A 21120-nucleotide genomic window follows, 5' to 3' on the forward strand; every position below is an offset into this window, starting at 1 on the left:
ACTATTATGTTCCTGGACTTCAAGATTATGACAGAAGAAAACTTCAATATGAGGTTACAGTGTGAACAGGGAAAATTAGGTACAATTACAAAATTTATCTTCCCTCTCCTGCCACTTTTTTTTTCATTTATTGCCTGTCAATAACTGGTAACTGGTTTTCCAATAGCAGAAAATTTATGGATTGTACTGAAACTTAGGAAAGAAGCAGAAGCTCCTTAAAACATGTTGCGCACTGGGGTATTTTAAAAGTCAAATCAAGTAAAGCATTTTGCATAACTTGAAAGTATAAATATTGGAAATAGTGCTTTTAGGCTACATCAACCTTAAGATAATAAGAGCCAGGGATTCTGGTTCTTATTGAAATGTCTTTAATCAGCCTCCTGTCTTTTGCTTCAAGGGATAATTCATAATATAATATTTTTTAAAAGTATTTTTATTATCTGAGACCAAAATTTTGAATGTTTCCAAGCCTATGCTGCATCAATGTTAAAACAAATGATCTGTTTCAAACAAGACTTAGTTTATTTGCTGCATTATTATTTTTCATATATTTTCTATTTTTTTTAGCATCTTTCTTGAACTGCATTGCCCAGACGTTACTAATATATTCGCCCATTGAGATCTGCCAGTGTTTGCATAGTATTAATAGTAATTTGGAAGTAGGGTGCTTTATTTAATGTTGGTGCAACCTAAGACAACCTATATTTATGTTACTTTAGTTGATCAAGAAGCAGCTGGTGAACTCCATCAAGGCCCTGCAGAAACATTACGTGACCTCTGATGCTCTTGTAACAAGTGATGATCAAGATGCTAATACTCTTTGTTGTGTATTGGAGGCTGTATTTGTACATGGTTTGAAAACTAAGCACATCAAAGCAGAAATTGGAGCAAAAGGGAAAAAACATGGAGGGCGCCTTCCTCAGCCAGTGTTTTGGACTCTGCTAAAATCTGTCACACACAGGTGAGACTAAGAAATGCTACAATTTTGATTTGGGAAGTTACAATAGTGTCCAATGTTTATTTACATGGTGAGTATACAGTATGATGCAAGAGTGAGATTTTTGGCTGCAGAAAATCATATGATGTGTGGAATGCTAGAGAACTTGTCTCTTCTTGTCTAGATTTAGTAGATAAAAAAGCCCCATGTTGTAATTGTATGTGTCTCAGTTACCTCTTGATGTGGCAGCAAAATGGTTCATAGGTTAAGATGTTAACAATGGTATTTCAGCCATAGTTCAGTAAAGACAGGTTTGAGACATGAGCGTTGTGTGATAGAATGAGCTCCCATCCTCACCTAGTCATTCGAAAGCATGCAGATGTGCTTAGATAAATAGGTACTACTTCAGTGGGAAGGTAACAGCACTCCATGACATCATGCTGGCCACAAGACCACAGAAACGTTTTTTTGACAGGACTAGCTCAATAGCCCTTGAAATGGAGATAAGGATGCCCGCTATTGTTGGCAATGATTAGCGGAGTAAAATCCACAGGGTCTCCTTTATCTTTTTACCTCCTGATGTTTTCATCAGACAAGAATGCATCAAACCCAACTTTTACCACCAGTCATAACCTTGCTTTCCCTTGCCTTTGTGAGCTGTCCTTTTAATGGATGTTGTGTTTTCCCCTTCCTGGTTATTTCTCCTTTTTCAGAAACATAATTTCTGAACTGGAAAACTTGATCTTCATCAATACAGATGTGGGGCGTTGTCGTGCATGGTTGAGGCTGGCTTTGAATGATGGCCTGATGGAGTGTTATCTAAAACTCTTGCTTCATGAAAAGTCTCAACTCTTTGAATATTATCAGTCATCTGCTCTGCTTCTGGATACTGAGGAGGTTGAATTTCTCCTCAGCTATTTGCAGGGCTTGTCTTCTTTGGCCTTTGACCTCTCGTATAAGTCAGCAGTATTGAACGAGTGGACCATCACACCTTTATCCTTGTCAGGCCTTTGCCCTGCCTGGGAACTGTTGGACCCTCTTGTGGGACTGGAACCTCAAAGAAAGGAGTCACTTAGTTCTCTCTCACAATCTTCTGGCTCTGATGAAGTTGAAGCTCACCCAGCCATCCTGCCTGCCCCTAAAAGTGAACAGGCAGATAAACTCACAGCTTCCAACTTGAGCATCAGCACAACTGGTTCCTCACAGCTCTCTTCCAGCCTGGATTCTGACATTCTTCTCCCAGCCAATTCTACCAGCACTCACAGCCCTGCTCAGGAGAAAGAGCCCATCTCCAATGACTCTGAAGTGGATATGACAACAGCAACAGCAGACTTGGACCAGGACCTCCAAGAGTGAGTATGATAGTGAAAGTGATATACCACACAATATTTTAACTCTGCAAGTATTAAAGCAGAATTTTAGTGAAATAATAATTCCTGGATTCTTAATAATGTGGTTGGCATGTCAATAAGGGAAATCAACCTGCATATCTTTTCTGCCTTTTTTCCAAGCCTAAAATAGAATGTTGCTTCTCCTATCATTAGTCCTGTTTCTGCGATTTTTCTTTGACCATATGTGAGATGCTGTCTTGATCAAACAATCTTTCCATTTCATTCATGCAAGTGTTCTGATTTTCTTTTCAGCATTTGTGTTACATCACAGAAGTATAATCAGTAGTTTGTGGGTTTTTCACCGCATGTTACGTTATCTACAAACTTAAACATTGAAAGTGTTTAATGTTTATATATGACACTAAGAGTTTATCAGTTATAGGTTTGACAGTGGCACCCTTTTCAGAGCTTGAGAAAGCTGTAGTATTGTCTGGATGATTCACTCAGTAAATCCACAACTAAGGAGCAATTTGAATTCGTGGCCAGTTTCCTATATATTTTATCTGCAATTAGAAACTTCACTCTCAAAATACTGTGTATAATGGATATTTACCTTGTCAGTTCTAATCTTTTAGACCAACTTAACACATAGTATAAAATGTATCAATTCTATTCATGTATTAAAACAGTTTATTTTTATGCTTGAAAGAGCAAGTTAACAGTTATTGAATGTGCTGAATAATATGTGACTAACCTCAGTCATCTTTGATACCTTATCTTTGGACTCCATGTGGTACATTAAGAGATAGAATTACTGGAGATGATCTCTCTCTTGCAAATGTTTTAAATTTTTCTATTTCTTTCTAGGGTGTTAGCAGAATTTACCAGGACACAGAGAAAGTTGGAAACTGTAGGAGTTCATGAAGCACACATCATCTCTCAGTCTTCCCCACCAGAGTGCCCCTGCCCTGCTACCAGTTTCTGCACTGTGCACCTTCCTCATACTGTACTGGAAAAAGGCCCTGTTGACATCATGCTACCTGCAATAATGATAAATTCACAGCTTCCCAATTTACCTAAGACTGGAGAATCTGTTAGTAGTACCAGTGTCCAACAGACCTCTATGCTAACCACAATAATTGTGACCAAAAAACCTGTGGATGTGTCCCAAATTCATTGCAACAAGAGAGGAGCTGAAAGTCGGACTGATGAAGTCAGTGGTTATGAAGGAAGCCTCCCAGGAACAGACCAGCTTCTTTCACCAATCTCACCAGTGGTCTGCCCTGTAAGAATTACTTGTTTCGTTCTGTTGTGTTTTTGCAGCTTCTGGAGCTCTTTCTGGCCACATTGCCAAAAATTGGCAATAAAACTGCCAAAAGAGTCAGTCTAGTTCTCTAGTGTTTTGAAGTGGGGAACCTGAATTAGTGTAATTCTAGAACAAGCTTAGGATGGTTTTTAAAAAATAAGCTTAATATAGCAAAGAGAAATCTTGGCTTGTCTGGCTTGCTTTGTCTAATGAGGCTTTTGGCTCTCCTCAAATAATAAAGTGGTCCTTGGCCATCCTTTGTATTTCTGCCATAGTTTAGTAAGTTCTGGAAGGCTATTTATGTTGCCAAAATTTGTACACGAGGCATGCCAAATAGACCTTAATTTTCAGTACTCTCCCAAAAGCATTAATTTTTTTTTTATTTTTGGGGGAATCTCCCTGAAGCAGCCCTTTGGAAGTTGTTTATCATGGGATACTAACTCAATGTTTGGGGATCTGAGAACTCCTACATATTTTTTTTTAATTTGTATTTATTGAGCTATGATTAACAAACACTATCAGGTAATTAAATTAACATAAATCCAAGATAAAAAAGAAAACTACAAACAAATCTACTAAAATGCAAATAGACACTTGCTATACCTGTACAGATTTATCATACATGTAAAGTATTATCATACTGTTATTATCACTTTTTTATAAAGATGAGAAATAGCAAATCCTGTCACATTCACAGCTATGGGCCTCACAACGAATGTATGATGTTGATCAAGAAGTTCCTTTACAGCTCCAGAAATGCTTTTCCTGCAACTTCACTGAAACTTCCTGTCCTTGACTTCATTTCCTCTAGCTACAGTGCCTTATTCCTGGCTTTGAGCTAATCTGTATGTCATATTTAATAAGTGATGTCACCTTTCCCAGATCACTTTTCCCAAATATCACCTATCTAGTCCATTCACATCCAGAAGAAAGACTATGGAATACCTTTGTAAAACAGTGTCTAATATTTTCCCAGCCATTTCCAAATTTCTCTAAAAATGACTCCTGATAATATGAAAATTTAAGGGGAAAAAAAAACCAAAAGTCCAGGTTTGCTTATATTTCTGTGTATATATGTGTGTGTTTAAATTGTTCAAAATTAATAGAATTTTAAAAATTAAATGCTGATGTCATGGTTCCGATAGATGAAACCAATTAAAAGAACTTCAAGGCAAGGATTTCTTCCTTAAAGATCATTTTATTCAGGAAACAAAGTATTGGCACTTACATAGTTGAACTCAAGACTAAAGTTCCCTCCCTCTGTTACAAAGTAACAAGCTGCAATTCCCACCCCAGAAAGGCCGTCATAAATCACATTCACCAATTAATCTAAAATCCTCCCCACTTTACAGCCCTCCAAAACTTTATCTAGAATTGACCTTAAAGCTCACCTAACTGCAATTGTTTAGGCCAGGGGTAGGCAACCTTGGCTCTTTTATGCTGGCTCAGGAATTCTGGGAGTTGAAGTCCACAAGTCATAAAAGAGCCAAGGTTGCCTACCCCTGGTTTAGGCTAATTTAAAAAGCTCAAGCATTCCTCCCACCCCCCCCTTCTACATCTGAGAATCCCAAGCAACAGAAAAAGCACAAATAAAGTAAAAGGTAAAATGGCTGCAATTTCTTAATTGTCACAGTGTTGACATCTGATTTGTCACAGGCTGAATTTTTTAAATCAGATTGTTTAAATTAGTTGACCATTTTTCTTGGTGCTTTAAATTGTATGATTGGATCTTTTTTTTTTTAACCTGATCAGTTCAACCAAAGACAGTAATGATAATGATCTGTATTTAGAGTGCAAGGTCTCAGATCAAGTCATTCAATATAATACTCAATTAGAAGATGGCTGCTTTGCTGGTCACTTGCAAGAAAAAGCTCTCAAAAGAATATTGCTATTATCGAATTTGAATTTTATTTCTATTTAAATCTAGTAAAGCTCAGAATCATCCCGCCACGCTTTCCACATTTCTTAATCACCGCCCTTCTTTTCATTTATTCTTGCTTCCCATCTTGGCCTGGGCTCCATTAGATCTGAGCTATGTCAAAAGTAAATGCATGACAGCCATAAGAGAAGGCTGTCCTGCTAAGGACAATTTATTATTTTCTCGCATCAGCCCAGCTGCTTGAATTCAGTAAACTCAGAGCCAGAAGAATAGCTTGTTTGGGTAATAGCACAAATGTTATCTTTTGTTATTTCCCAACAGAAAAGAAGCTGGATCACTGAGGATGATTTTTACCTTCCTTCCCCTCCCGAGGAAACAGAAAAAAGCTTCTCCAGTTCTCCCAGTACCTCACTAGAGAGGCTTACCAGTACCCAACCTGCTATGCCATTGAGAGCCCCAGATCGAGGCAAGCTTTCTGTATCCTCAGCAGAGCTCAGCAAACTCAAACTGTCTCCTAGGAGGGAGCTGAAGGGCTTTAGTGTTGTTCATCGGAGAGAAATAGGTAACTTGTGTTTTGACTAAGGGAGGAAAGAGGAAGTGGAATGGGAGGAGAGATTTCTATGGCGGTTTGAAGAATTTATAGTAATGGAAGCGTCATCCATTTTGCTGCTTTACAGAAATGTCACTTGTGCTAGAGAGTGCATAAAGCTATTCCTCTCTTGTCCCACTTGTAGGTCTTTCCAATCCATTTCGGGGTCTGCTGAAATTGGGGACTCTGGAACGTCGAGGAGCTCTGGGCATTTGGAAGGAATTTTTCTGTGAGCTCTCACCTCTAGAATTGCGGCTCTTTGTAGACTGTGAGGAGCGAGTATGTGTAGAAAACTATTCTCTGCTGAGATGTGAGTCCTTGGGACGGGCTCACAGTGATGGGCGCTTTGAGCTGGTCTTTTCCAACAAATGATTGTGTCTTCGGGCTTCCTCCCGGGATGAAGCAGAGGACTGGTTGGACCGGCTGCATGAAGCCCTAAAAAAGTTTAGATTACAGAAGGATGAAGGGTGGAAAACTCTAGAGTGCCCTGAGGCTGCAGAGGATTCTGAGGATTTCTTCGGAGGTGGACCACCTGGTGACTTGCCTTCCTTCTCGGTGTACAGTAGAACTGGCCCAACTGAGTTGGACTGGTCATGTGCCTTGAAACCCGAGCTAGATGCAGTCAAGGAATCTGTCCTGTACTTGGAGGTTGAGAAAGCATGGGTCCCTTTGGTGTTCTCCCTGTCCTTAGAAGCCTTGAAATGCTTCAAAGCCAGAAATGATAAAAAGATACTGAGCAACAGCTTTGGAATTGAGACCATCCAAGATATCCTGCCAGATGTGAACTTGGGTGGACCTTCATTCTTCAAGACCATCACTTCAAAAGCAGTGCTGAAGTTGAGAGCTGAGAACACAGAGGAGGCAACTGATTGGAGCGACCTGGTCCGCCGGATGCTCATGTCCTACCTGGAAGTGGCTGAGGAGGCCCTCACACTTGGAGGCCATCTGGATGGCAGTTCACAGGCAATCCTGAAGAATACTGTTAAGGAAAATGGATATTTGCTGCAGTATCTGGTTGCCATCCCCATGGAGAAAGGCCTGGACTGCCAAAGTTTCATATGTGCAGGTAGGCACGTATGGGATGCTTGCAAAAAGATAACTTATGTCAAGCCTTTTTTAAATAATGTATTTTCCCTTCCAGTTAAACAACTAAGATTGAGGATTTTACTTCTCCATGTGTTCATTTGTAGTTTAATGTGATTTTAGAACACAAGATGTTGGTGGTCATTGTTATTACAGTGTTAACATAAGTTCTCCAGCACTGGAGATGGATAATCCACGCAGTGGGTTGAGATTGTATTCCTGGCCAATCAGATCAGTCAGCCAAAGTTGCCACGCCCTGTCCTGGACCATGATTCTCCAGTCTTGACTGATCTGGCCACACAGAAAGACCTACAACTTTGGCTCCTGGGCAGGTATAGTTCCTTTCCATTGGGGGGGATTTCTTCTAGTAGCTGAAATTGCTTAGTTTAAAAGTTAATTAGAGATAATTTAATTCAATTTAATTGATTACTCAAAAATTTCCTGGCTAAATTGTAAGACTCAGGAAGTCAGATTCCCTACAGGGGAAACCACCCCCACTTAAAAGGGGGAAATCCCTAACTCCCCTCCCTAACCCAAACCCCAACCACCTTCCAGCAGCCGGCAGCTGCCTCAAACAAACGGGGAGGCTCGTGCAACCCCTCGCGTTAAAAAGAAAGAAAGAAAGACAGAAAGGCAGGCAATTAGCGAGGGGAGCGGAGGACAAAGGGGACGCATGCTGGGAGGGAGATTGATTAAGGGAAACAGCTGGCGTGCGAAGGAGCAGTCTCTTTCACTCACCAGGCTGCTCAGGATTTTTAAACGAGGAGCCATTGTCTGCACAGCTGGGAGCACGCGCGGCTCTTTGTTACAACCGCACGTGGCACAGGCAGCCTTTTTAGCACAGGCGCAATAATCTCCTGCTCCTTTTAACACATGCACAGTAGTCTCCTGGCAGCGGCGGCCATATTTTTGTCCAAACAGGGGATCTAAGGCTCCATGTGAAGCATAGGTTCAGCTGCTGGAGTGAATTAATAGGCAAGCAGTACTGGGGTACTAAAGCATCTATTATTCATTCAGAGACATTCAAATCAGACACATAGCTGCGGGTTCCAGGACTTGGTGTCTTCAATCTAAAGTAAATAAGAACCTTTCATAGCTAACTGTGTTTAGTTGCCTTTGGCTCCTTCCGGACTTCGGGTCCCCCATTAGTGGCCCGTACGCTTCTGGATTTAGTGGTGGGTTCCAGGCATCCCCAGTCGCGTGCCTGTCCTTACCCACCATAGTCAAGCCGGGTTCCAGGCATTCCCATTAGCGTGCCTGTTCTTATCCGTGCACAGTGACTAACTCTGACAATTTTGCAGAGTCTGCTCCTGAGTTCCAGACGCCCCCAGTAGTGCGCCTGTCCTTACTCAAAGTTGGAGCTCTCCTACTACCTGGGTCCCCCCTATCACGGCCCGGCGTTAGTGGAGAATGGAGGAAGCAATCATTCCCTCCACTGGAGCCCCGCCTTCATCCTCTGGAGCACCTGCTTCAGAGGATTCGGAATCTTCTGCAGCCCCTAGAAAGGCTGCAAGGAAGTCATCAAAGAAGGCTGACAAACAGGCAATCAGAAGACACCAAGCCCTAGAAAAAGAGTTCGACAGAGCCCAGAAAAGGGCCAGAATTAAAAATAGGCAGAATGGGGGGATAGGTCCTGATCTACCGCTGGGTCTCCCTTCATCCCCACGGGCCATTTGGTCATTAGGGAACTCATCACAGTCCCAAACAGAGGGCGGGATAGGCGAATTCTCATCGCTCTCCCGATCCCCCTCCCTACGGAGGTTACAGGAAACCCCGAGGACCATGCTAACCACAGCACCTGCAGGGTCGCAGGCAATGGTTACTCCTCCTGCATTGATGGGGGATCTGCTAGCTACCCTAATAGCGCAGGCAGTGGACCGTGCATTTGAGGCCAGGGCTCAAACTTCCAAAGCCAAGCCTCTAGGACTTAGAACGAGGCATCGGGAGGAAACGGAGGACCATCAGGACCTCTCCTCCTTCTCAGATTTGTCGGTCTCCGAGAAAGATTACCTGGACCAGCCAGGTACGTCACAAGGGATTCAAATGTCTGAGGAAGAGGAGGACACCTCACCTCAAGGGCCGTCCTTCAGCGGCCTGTTTAACCCTTCTCTTTTTGTTACCATTCTGCGCAAGGCTGAGGCCACAGCCCATCTGGGGCATGGGACACCAGCGGAGCCTGTCACAGTTGACACGGAGGCTGAGCCGACGTTCGCCGAAAAGGTAACCACTCAACACCGCATACCATGCCCGACCATGTTTCTAAACACAATAAGGAAACAGTGGGCAGCGCCAACCTCCCTACCGCTTCCTAGCAATGCGGAGAGGAAGCTATTTAACGTAGCAAGGGAGCTAGAGGGAACATTGGAGGTGCCGGTGGTGGACGAACCCATAGGTCCCCTGATATCGGACACGGCCATATCAGGAGATTTTGCTGAGGCTCTTAAAGCCGAGGACCGAAAGAGTGAGTCCAACTACAGGAGAACGCACCAGGCAATAGCTTGGGCTACCAGGGCGACTACCTCCGCGTCCTTTTTCACCAGAGCCACACTTTGTTGGCTCCGTGAGTTACAGGGCCGGGTTCCCATGGAGGATATACGCACTCACCAGGAACTCAGCAAAATGGTAGCGGCCACGGAATATGCGTCGGACGCGACACTTTTAGCGACCAGGTTTTCAGCCAAGGCAATGGCGGCAAACAACACGAGCAGGCGCATCCTCTGGCTAAAGAACTGGCAGGCGGATACCAAATCCAAGTGGAAATTGGCTTCGGCTCCGTACCAAGGGGCAAAGCTGTTTGGTGAGGCACTAACGCCATACCTGACAGAGAACAAGGACAAGCGCAAGGTCCTTAAACACATGCTTAAAAGGCAGGACAAGAGACCCGGCTCCTGGGGAAGGAAACAATCCTTTCGTACGGAAGCCAGGGTCAACTACTTTCAAAATTCCCAACCCGTCCAAGCTAGACAGGATAGGGAAAGACAGGGGGACAGACAGAACACAAGACATAGGCAAACGCAAGGAAGACGGCCCTTTCGGGGGAGCAACCGCCCCTTCCGCCGTACCAGATGACTCCCACCCAGACCTTCCCATAGGGGGCAGACTAGCAGGGTTTGCTCCCCAGTGGGAAGAGACCACCACGGACGTATGGGTCAGGAACACCATACGTCATGGTCTATCTCTAGAATTTCTCTCAAAGCCCCCGAACCGCTTCCGCCCGTGCCCCTGTCCCACAAACCCAACAAAGAGAAGGCTCATGAACGAGGCCGTTCAGCACCTTCTAAACATACGGGCCGTAGAGCCGGTGCCTATGAACCAGAGAGACCAGGGGTTTTATTCTATCCTCTTCGTGGTCCCAAAACCCTCAGGGGGTTGGAGAGCCGTTCTGGATTTAAAAAGGCTAAATTTCTACATAAAATACCGCAAATTCAAAATGCAGACACTACGCTCCATCCTTGGAAGCGTAAGGAAAGGGGATTTTCTGGCATCGATCGACCTCACGGAGGCATACTTGCACATCCCTATCTCTCTGGCTCACTGCCGTTTTCTACGGTTTGCCTACAGGGGGCACCATTTTCAATACAGGGCACTTCCATTCGGCCTGTCATCAGCGCCCAGGGTGTTCACCAAGATTCTGGCGGTTCTGGCAGCACACCTAAGAAACGTACCAGTCAGAGTCCAGTGCTACCTGGACGATATTCTAATCCAGTCATCGTCCGCCCAGCAGTCTCGGGCGGACCTAAAGTTAGTGATAAAACTGCTGCAGGACCACGGCTTCTCGGTGAACTTTCCAAAGAGCCATCTAACCCCAACTACGAGAATACTCCATCTGGGAGCGGTCATAGACACAAAGGAGTGCAAGGTGTACCTATCACGGGAACGCCTCAGCAGCATAAAGAAAGCCGTAAAACAGGTAAGCCGCGGTCAGTCAGTGACGCTGGTCTGCCTCTCCCAGCTGCTAGGGAAGATGATATCGACCATAGCAATAGTTCCTTGGGCAAGGCTGCACTCAAGAGAACTGCAGTGGTTCATGCTCCCGTTTCAGAGACAGCAAATCAGTGCATCCCAGAAGAGGGTAGGCATACCTCTGAGAGTACGACACTCCCTCAGGTGGTGGCTATCTCCAGCTCTCCTCAGGGGGTCCCCCTTCAGGGAACCAGACAGAGTAGTAGTCACAACAGATGCGAGCTTATTCGGCTGGGGAGGCCACTTGGGGACCAAGTGGACACAGGGCCGCTGGTCAGCGGTGGATCTCCGACACAACATAAACTGGCTCGAGCTGCGGGCTATTCACCTAGCGTTAAGGCATTTTCACAGCAGCATAAAAGGCAGGCACGTACTGGTCCTGACGGACAACGTGACAGCCAAGGCCCACATAAACCGTCAGGGGGGCACACACTCTCGCTCGCTCTCGGCCGAGGCCCTCCTACTGGGGGCCTGGGCGGAACAAAATCTGGCCTCCATAAAGGCCGACCACATATCGGGGGAGGCAAACATCCAAGCAGATCTGTTGAGCAGATCAACAATAGATCACTCGGAGTGGCAACTACACCCGAGGATCTTCAGGGAGATCTGTCACCGCTTCGGGCTTCCCCAGGTGGACCTTTTCGCCTCTCCTTCCAATGCCCACCTAACTCGCTTCTCCCGATTCCCATCCAGGGGAGCAGAGCAGACGGACGCGTTACGGAGCCCATGGCCAAGGGGACTCCTGTACGCGTTTCCACCCTTACCTCTCCTTCCGGCGGTAGTACGCAAGATTCTGCGGGAAAGGGCCGAGGTAATCCTGGTGGCCCCTTATTGGCCAAGGAGACCTTGGTTCGCAGACTTGAGGAGTCTCTCCCGCACGAATCCATGGCGGATTCCTCCGGAGAGGATCTCCCTCAAGCAGGGGGAGATCTCCCACCCAGAGCCACAATGGCTACAACTAGCCGTCTGGCTCTTGAACGGTCAATTTTAGCCAAGGGGGCTTGCTCACAGGGTGTAATTAGGGTCATACAGGCATCAAGGCGCCCCTCCACGAACCGTATCTACGAGGCCACGTGGAGAAGCTTCCAATCATGGTGCTCTAAACAGGAATTGTTACTCAAAGGGATCACAGTTCCCAAGATCCTAGAATTTTTACTAGATGGCCTAGAGAGGGACCTCTCGCCAAACACGCTGCGCAGGCAAATCGCCGCCCTCTCAACTATACTTTCTGCCAGCCCCGGTGAATCCTTGGGCAGGCATCCCTTAATACGATCCTTCCTCAAGGGGGCTGCGAACATCAGACCGCCAACCGTGCACAGGTATCCATCATGGGAACTACCACGAGTACTACAAGCTCTTACCAGAGCGCCCTTCGAACCACTCAAAACATGTGACATTCGCTACCTGACCCATAAGGTAGCATTCTTAGTAGCTATCACGTCAGCTCGACGGATATCCGAGTTAGCTTCTCTCTCAACGAGGAAGGACCTGTGTCATTTTCACAGGGACAAGGTAGTCCTAAGAATAGACCCTTCATTCATTCCAAAGGTCAACTCCTTTTTTCACAGATCACAGGAAATAGTCCTACCAGACTTCTGTCCAAACCCAGCTCATCCCCTGGAGCAACAATGGCACACCTTGGACGTACGAAGGGCACTAAGACATTACATTTCGCGCACAGCGGAATTCCGACGCTCGGAAGCGCTTTTCATATCCTTCCACCCCGTTAATAGGGGCCGGAAGATCTCGTCCTCTACCATCGGTAGGTGGATTAGGGCATGCATCACTGGGGCATACCAGGCGGAGTCCTTGCAAGTCCCCAAGCATATCATGGCCCACTCCACAAGGAGTGCTGCCACCTCAGCAGCATGGGCCATGCAGGCTTCTATTGAAGAGGTATGCAGGGCAGCCACTTGGGCCTCGCCCTCTCCATTCATTCGCCATTACAAAATCGACAAGTACTCCTCTGCAGAGGCCTCCTTCGGTAGGAGGGTTCTCCAGCAGGTTCTAGACCAAAGTTACACACGGGACCAGTCTATTCCCCAACCCAAGGGACAATAGGCTTTGGTATGTCCCACTGCGTGGATTATCCATCTCCAGTGCTGGAGAAGGGGCGTTGACTTACCTGAACGCCTTTTCTCAGCACGGAGATGGATAATCCACACCCACCCTTATAGACTAGGATAATAGGGTATATTTAGTGGAGCCAAAACGTCTTACTGTCAGTCAATGGCTGCGCTCGAGTCAAGACTGGAGAATCATGGTCCAGGACAGGGCGTGGCAACTTTGGCTGACTGATCTGATTGGCCAGGAATACAGTCTCAACCCACTGCGTGGATTATCCATCTCCGTGCTGAGAAAAGGCGTTCAGGTAAGTCAACGCCCCTTCAGATTAATTGTGCAGTGGTAAGTCATTGAAAAACGTAAGTCTTAAACAAGTCATTATTACCATAAGCCTTTGTTTCACTAGATCTCTTCAGTCTTCTAATGACTAAATATTAATTTAACTAATAGAAATAACAAGAAATTCTTAAGCTGGAATAACTGAAGGGGAGGGGGGCAATCCTTAAATGTCTGATTGTTCTGTTTTTTTTGTAATTGATTCATTTTGAATGCCAAAACCACACTTTATTTTCAGGGCTATTTGCCCAAGAAGATGGTAAAGTAAAGCTTGAAAAATTTTAGAGGCGCATGCATAGATTATTGGAAGTGATTTTGTTTGTGAATCTCTAATTAGCATAAATTCATCTCTGGCTCAGTGAAAAGCTGGTCTATTAAATGTTCAGAGGTTGCAAGTAGACAGGAAGAAAGATGTAGGAAGGTCAGACAATGTGTGACAGGCAGGTCTTATGAGCAAATGCAGTTTGTGAAGCCAGCTGCTGATATCGTTCTCTAATTCATAATCTTCATTGTCATCTCTAAATAGACCATAGACTAATCTACTTGTTGACTTGACTGCACTTTTCTCTGTTTGTTTGAATGAATGAATAATGAATTTCCTTGCTTACATTGGGCTATTCCTGTATCTGTAATTATTCAAAAATATCCAATTTTTGCAATTTGAATAACTGGGAAATGTCCAAGAATCCTTCAGTATAGAGTTCAGTCTAGAAACAAGATAGTGCCTGTGAGCTTCTCACAATGAAATGCAGGAATTTTTATTGGCCAGAAAATACGGGAATCCATTTTACTCCTAAGATAGTTTTGTGAACCAAAGGAAAGCTAAAGATTATACCTTTCGTAGTAAATCTGATAATAAAGCCAAAGATCAGGCCACATTTCCTGATTTCTGAAGAGATCTATCTTTCCTTCCAGCCACAGAGTAGAACAGTTATTATATTTCTATCCACTAAAATCAGAATAACAAATAGTTCTGTTCTAAAACAGTTTTGGTCTTGACCTTTCTTTCTGCTAAAAATAAAGAGCAATAGATAAAAATATATTGATGTGTAATAAAGGCAGGAGGCGTGCGTGTGTATGTGTGTGTGTGTGTGTACACATATTACACACACAGGCACATCCATACTTGAGAAACACAGATCTAGAGACTAAGGCTGAGCAATAGCTGATTTGACAACTTTGGTTCAACTCTAATAGCTTCCTGTTATTATAGGCAGTGGCCTAATCAGCAAATGGATTGTGGAAACGGAAAACTGACTTCTTTGGAGACAGCAATTGGGGAATAGGCTGTTTAAATGCAAAAGCTTCTCCAATAACCAGGAGTCAGATTCTGGCATTTTAAGATATCCCTAACATTTTGTCTTTCCTTTCCAGGCTGCTCCAGGCAGATTGGCTTCTACTTTGTGAAACCTAAGCTGTGTTCATTCACTGGCCTCTATTTTTGTGACAATTGCCACCAAGATGAAGAGTCTGTGATACCTTCATGTCTAATTCATAACTGGGATCTTTCCAGATATCCGGTACGCCCAGTTATGGTGGGGGGGGACATAGAGTATATAAGCTCTGTTTGTGAAATTGTCTCTTTTAAATCCCAGCTGCATAACTATAGTCACAAAATGACTGTTGTTTTCATTATGAAAGAGAGAAGCTTGAGAGTATCTGTAAGGATCTCCTTCCTTTGTGTCCTACCTGCATTGCAAGTTAGCTCAGATAGGTGCAGGTTTTAAAAAGCAGATTAGCAAAATTTGACCTCCCTCCCTCCCTCTGAGTGTTTCTCCTCCTTAACAAGTGGATTCCCCAGTGCTGGCTGGGGAATTTGGGAAATCAGAATATACACATTTTAAATTTGTTGAGGTTGAGAAACACTGATTTAGCTTAAGATGTCAAGGACCATAAAGTATGAAGTCTATGAGCAAGGTAGTATTCTGATTAGGATTTTTCAATTTGTGAGCTGCAACTGTTTTTTTTAATATACATTCTGTTGTATACTGGGATTGGTGAAGCATTGAGTAGTCGGAAGGTTAACAACTCTTTATTTGAATCAACACAGAAGCGATTCTAACAACCGCTTGGCTTCTATTTATATTGGACTGCTGCTAGGTGGCAGCCAATGAATTTAAAGCACTATTTGCCACCTCAAGTGCTGGCTTGTAACAATACACAAACGGTTAGAGACTTGTTTAAACATAATCATTTAACTGCTTTATAACTGCCATTGTAAAATGGTTCAATACACAACACCCCTTCCCCCTAGGTAATCACATATCACAATAATGTATATAGTCTTGTAAGTAGGCAGGCGGATTTCGCGCTTGCCCCAATCGTTGTAGTGCCGTTGGAGGCTCCTGGTCTACCAGTCCCTTTGATAAGCCGGGTATATCAGGGTTCCTAGAGCTGCTCGCCTCGGGTAGACTGGTGCCTTCCTGGACGTTCTGGCTGGGTAGACCGGTGCCTCTCGGGATGTCCTGGCTGGATAGACTGGTGCTTGCATCACCCATTGACAGTCTGGGAAACAAGTCTGTCAACAAATCCCTTTCTGTTGACATAGTCTCTGAAGTTTGTGGTGACTTGGACATGCGTAAGTCACCTTGCCTCTCCCTGCGAGTCTCACAAGAATCGGGACTCAGGTATGTTGCAGTCACCTGGCACTCGCCGGTTCTCCTCACTGTCAGCGGTCAGGGTTTGATTAGCCTGCTGCTGTTGCAATTGGTTGATGTGGCACCGAACCACACGACCATCTTCCAGGGCCACCTCATACAACTGTGGCCCTGATACCTTACAAACCACAGCTACCACCCATGGTGCCCCTTGACCATAGTTCCTCGCCCAAACTTTGTCACCGATTGCTGATTGTGTGGGGGGCTTGGGTTGTGCTATTTCTGCAGCTGCCCGGTCTGGATGGAGGCGGTCCAGCTTCATGGTTAGCCAGCGTTCCCATCTCAGGCCCATTGAAGTGCATGGAGTTGTGTGTTGGCAGAGCAAAAAGTCTCCCTGCCGATGATGCCAATCACCAGTCGTTGTTCTTTTTAGCGCTTCCTTGGCATCCTTCCCTAGCATTGAGGGGAGATTCGGGCAAGTCCTGAATGGACAGGATGCGGTTGGCAGGTGCTGGATCTGCCTCTACCTGCTGTAATGGCAACCTGCTGAGGCCATCTGGATGGCCCATGTCTTTGCCTGACTTTTGAACCAGTGTATGGTCATATGCACAGGAAGATGGACCACCTCAGATTTCGTGGGGATATTATGTGTGGGGTTTGTGAACAACCCCAGCAGTAGCTTATGGTCTGTAAAGACTGTGAAATGGCGGCTGTATACGAAGTCATGGAATTTCTTTATGCCAGCCACTATGGCTAAGGCTTCACTATCTATCTGTGCATAATTGCGTTCAGCTGATGATAGGGTTCTAGAGTAGTATGCTATTGGGACTTGTGTCCCATCAGCCTTCAAGTGGCTTAACAAAGCCCCAATCCCATAAGGGGCTGCATCACAGGCAATGCACACCGGCTATTTCTCATTAAAATGCGCTAGGACTGCATTTGAAGAGAGCAAGGCCTTGACCTCTTTGAAACTTTTTTCATGTACTTGTGTCCACTGCCAAGGGGCCTGTTTGTCCAAGAGCCAGTGTAATGCTCAGCCACTGCAGCCTTGTGGGGAAGGAATGCATGGTAGAAGTTTAACAGTCCCAGAAAGGCCTGAAGTTCACCCTTGGATTTGGGACTTGGGGCCTGCTGAGTTGCTTGCAGCTTGGATTCAGCAGGGTGGATGCCCTGAGCATCAATGCAGAATCCTAGAAACTCAGTGGAGCTAACCCCAATCTTAAGCGTCTTGCTTAAGCTTCAGCCCCGCTTGGCGGAAACGTAGCAAAATGGCTCTCAGCCTTTCGGCTAAATTATCAGCTGAGTCCCCAGCGATGAGGATATCATCAAAGTATGGGCAAACGCCAGGGATATTCCAGAGCATTCGCTCCATTAAACTCTGGAAAATGCCAAGGGTCACGTTTACTCCAAATTGCAATCTTTTTACCTTGAATGCCCCCTGTGAGTCACTATAGTTTGGGCCTCAGCTGTTGCCTCATCAACTGGCAATTGTTGATAGGCCCGAGCCAGGTCAAGCTTAGCAAAGATCTGCCCCCCCCCCTTGAGGGAGGCTAGAATGTGGCTGACCACAGGTATCGGGTATGAATGCTGCTGCAGCGCTTTGTTAAGTGTGCACTTGTAGTCCGCACACATTCGGACTTCACCATTGGCCTTCAGTGGGGTAACTATGGGGGTTTCCCATGGACTGCTGTCCACAGGCTCTAAGATACCCTACTGAATCAGTTTATCCAGCTCTGCATCTATTTTACCCCTTAGGGCAAAGGGCACCCTGCGTGCCTTGATTCTAATGGGGGCTATAGCTGGGTCTAGCCTCAGAGAAATAGGAGGGCCTTTGTAGGAGCCAAGTTCTGGACTAAACACATCTGCAAACTCCTTGCAGACCCCTGCCAGGCCTGTTGTTTGCACTGTTTATTCCAGTCACCTGAATCCCAAGGGCTTCAAACCAATCGAGTCCAATCAGACTCGTGCAGTCTCCCCCAACCACAACTACATCTAGCAGCCCCTCAAAATTCCTCCACTGCACCATGAGCGTGGCATCTCCCCTCACGTTGACTCTGGAATTTTGGAAATCTGTGAGGATGAGGTTTGACCCGTAGGCCGCTTCTGCTGCAGACCTTGTTAAAGGTGTCTAGGGAGATGATCGATAGAGCGGACCCTGTGTCCAGCTCCATCAACAAGGGGACCCCTTGCAACTTCACGTTGATGTGAAACTTCTTCCTAAGTGGCCTGTGGACCTCCGTTCTAAAAATGCTCCTACATGATGCACAGAAGCCCACCTGGCTGTGGACTCTGGTTCCTTTCTAAGGCAATTCTTCTGGGTAACGTTACTTCTGGCGACCCAAACAGACTGAGCAATGTTGCTTTGCCTACCATAGACCCTGCAGATGGCGGAGTGGAAATGGCAGTCTGCGTGGCGATGTCGGCCTCCATACCCGACACACCTAGAGGATGATGCTGGCTGGGCCTTCCCTCTGTGAGGCCTTCTCTCCGGAGCCTGATGCAGCTGGTCCACTTCCGATTCTGGATCCTGTTTGGATTCTTCGTGAGCGACCTCTTGATGGATGGTGGCTGGAACTTGAGGGGGCTTGGCAAGCCGCAAGGCCTTCACAGCTCTGCCTGCTGCTTCTTCAGCTGAAACTTCCCTCAGGGCATCTTGGAACGTGAGGCCTTCCTTCGCGAAGAGCTTCTGCTGCAACTTCCGGCTTCCGAGGCCACAGACCAGCCGATCTCTTCCAAGTCTTTGAATTCGCAGGGCCTAGCTGCTTGTTGCAAGGCCGCAACAAATTCTGCAGCACAGTCACCAGGCCTCTGGTCCCTCTGCTCAAACGCGTGTCACCAGGCAATCACTGAGAGCTTGGGTTCGAAATGCTCTTAAAGCATCCTCTTCAAGTCAGTGTAGGTGATTGATTCCAGTGGTGCTGGGGCGACCAGATTCTCCTCAATATCGAAGGTCTCTTGTCCCCCCCCCCCCACAGCAACGTGGCAACTTTGAGGCCGTCTTCGCGCATTTGATTCACCCGGAGGTAGTTGTCCACCCGGGTCACGTACGAGCTCCATCGTTCTGGATGAACTGTGTCAAACTTCGACAGCCGGCCTATCTTCGCCATCGTTGCAGCCCAGGAACTTCGTCCACACCTCTTGCTGCAGGGTTTGAGAAGGGCCCCCCTTCACTAAGCTCACCTCCAGCATTTCTGTGCTGACAGGCCGAGTCGCAATCGCCAGACACCCCTCCTCCAAGCTGCAAGCCTCCCATGGTGAGTCAGCCTAGCTTCTTACTTCATTTCCCCTGCAGGCATCCCACCTTCATCGCCAATGTTCTTGCTGGAATATTCATGAACAGGAAAAGTCATGTGGTAACTCAGTCAGCCAATGGGAAGAAAATGTTTTGTCTCTGGTCTGTCTCTGTAAGAAGTCTTCATTAAGCTATGTTGCTGTAAAGAAGAATGGTATTGTAAATATTTTTATATAAATATAAAGTTATTTGAATCAGCTAAATGCAGTCAACTGTGAAAGCTTCTGATTTATTTTTCACCAATAGAGAAATTAAAATTCTCTAACAGGTTATGGGCCCAGAGCTTACTAAGGACTGCATTGTAATTTAAAGCTGGAAGAAATTGCCTGTGTTTAGAAAGTATAAGAACAAGGCAGAATTAACAGAATGGCTGCAATGGAATTTAAGGAAAGCTCTGTGCTCGTTTAGGCCAGAAGAATTACATTGTGTGGGCTGCAAAAATGGAATGTTTGCTGAAAGCTAAAGAGCTGTGGTATATTGTAGAAAATCGACCACAAGTGTTTGCAGCAGTTGATCAGAAAAGTCATGATAGAGCAATGGCTTATCTCATCTTGAATTTAGATGATGAACAGTTTCTAAATGTTGCAAATTTAAAGACATGAACAAGACATGAATCCAGATAGACTTGAGACACAGGAGCAGTTAATACCACGTAGGTCAGAGCGATGTAACAAAGGAATTCCGCCTGACAGGTATTCTGCCAGCAAGGTAAAGGTTTGCAATGTGTGATATGAGCCAAGAAGTTATAAAGAGGTGTTGGCATTAGCAAAAGCTGAACAAGAAAGATGGAAGGAGGCCATGGATAAAGAGATGAAATCCATGGGAGACCATGAAGTATTTAAATCAGTGACTTTGCCACAGGGAATCAAAGCTGTGGGTTGTAAGTGGGTATATAAGAAAAAGGTATTGCCAAATAATGATGTACAGTATAAGGCCAGGTTAGTGGCACAAGGTTTTTCACGATTAAAGAAGTATATTAAGGTCTGATGTCTCTTCCTGTCATGAAGGGAGGAGTGTTGGAATATTCATGAACAGGAAGAGTCATGTGGTAACTCAGTCAGCCAAAGGGAAGAAAGTGCTACTGAGTCTGTGCAAAATAGTATTGAGTTAGGAGCTGGATTTTCCAGTCTCAAGGTTTTGTCTCTGGTCTGTCTCTGTAAGAAGTCTTCATTAAGCTATGTTGCTGTAAAGAAGAATGGTATTGTAAATATTTTTATATAAATATAAAGTTATTTGAATCAGCTAAATGCAGACAACTGTGAGAGCTTCTGATTTATTTTTCACTAATAGAGAAATTAAAATTCTCTAACAGTTCTGTTCTTGAAGAAGAGGCATTGAGACAAAGCACGGTCACACAGTCCTTCTTTATTGCAAACACCAACAGAACAGATTGCAAAATGGTGCAGCCCCCTTTTATAGCCCCCCTGCACAGTACCCTGCTGGCCAATCATTGCAAGGGATCTTTTCCTGCCCGGCCAATCGCTGCAGCCTGTGCCTGTCGGCCCAGGATATAACAGTCACCATATATAAAATCAGAGTTCCAAATTTTTTTCCCAGTTCTCTTTCCATTAGGCCAGAAGGAAAGTTTCTGGTTTAATGTTTATGTTCACTTTAAGAATTTTCTTCATTAATATATGAATCCTACTCCCAATATTCTTTGCCTTATCACATGTCCAACATTCATTTTAAATACTTCTATACCAGTGGTTCTCAACCTTTCTAATGCCGCGACCCCATAATACA

At 45.3% G+C, this 21120-nt stretch overlaps 1 pseudogene; it reads left to right on the plus strand.

The window, feature by feature from the left end:
* The first annotated feature begins 707 nt into the window (after positions 1–707).
* The window catches only part of LOC120297789, a 29250-nt pseudogene continuing 8837 nt past the window's right edge, over positions 708–21120 (plus strand).

Source organism: Crotalus tigris, unplaced genomic scaffold (genome assembly GCF_016545835.1).
Source record: "Crotalus tigris isolate CLP2741 ecotype Arizona unplaced genomic scaffold, ASM1654583v1 scf7180000023708.825605204:138715, whole genome shotgun sequence".
Classification (NCBI taxonomy): Eukaryota; Metazoa; Chordata; class Lepidosauria; order Squamata; family Viperidae; genus Crotalus; species Crotalus tigris.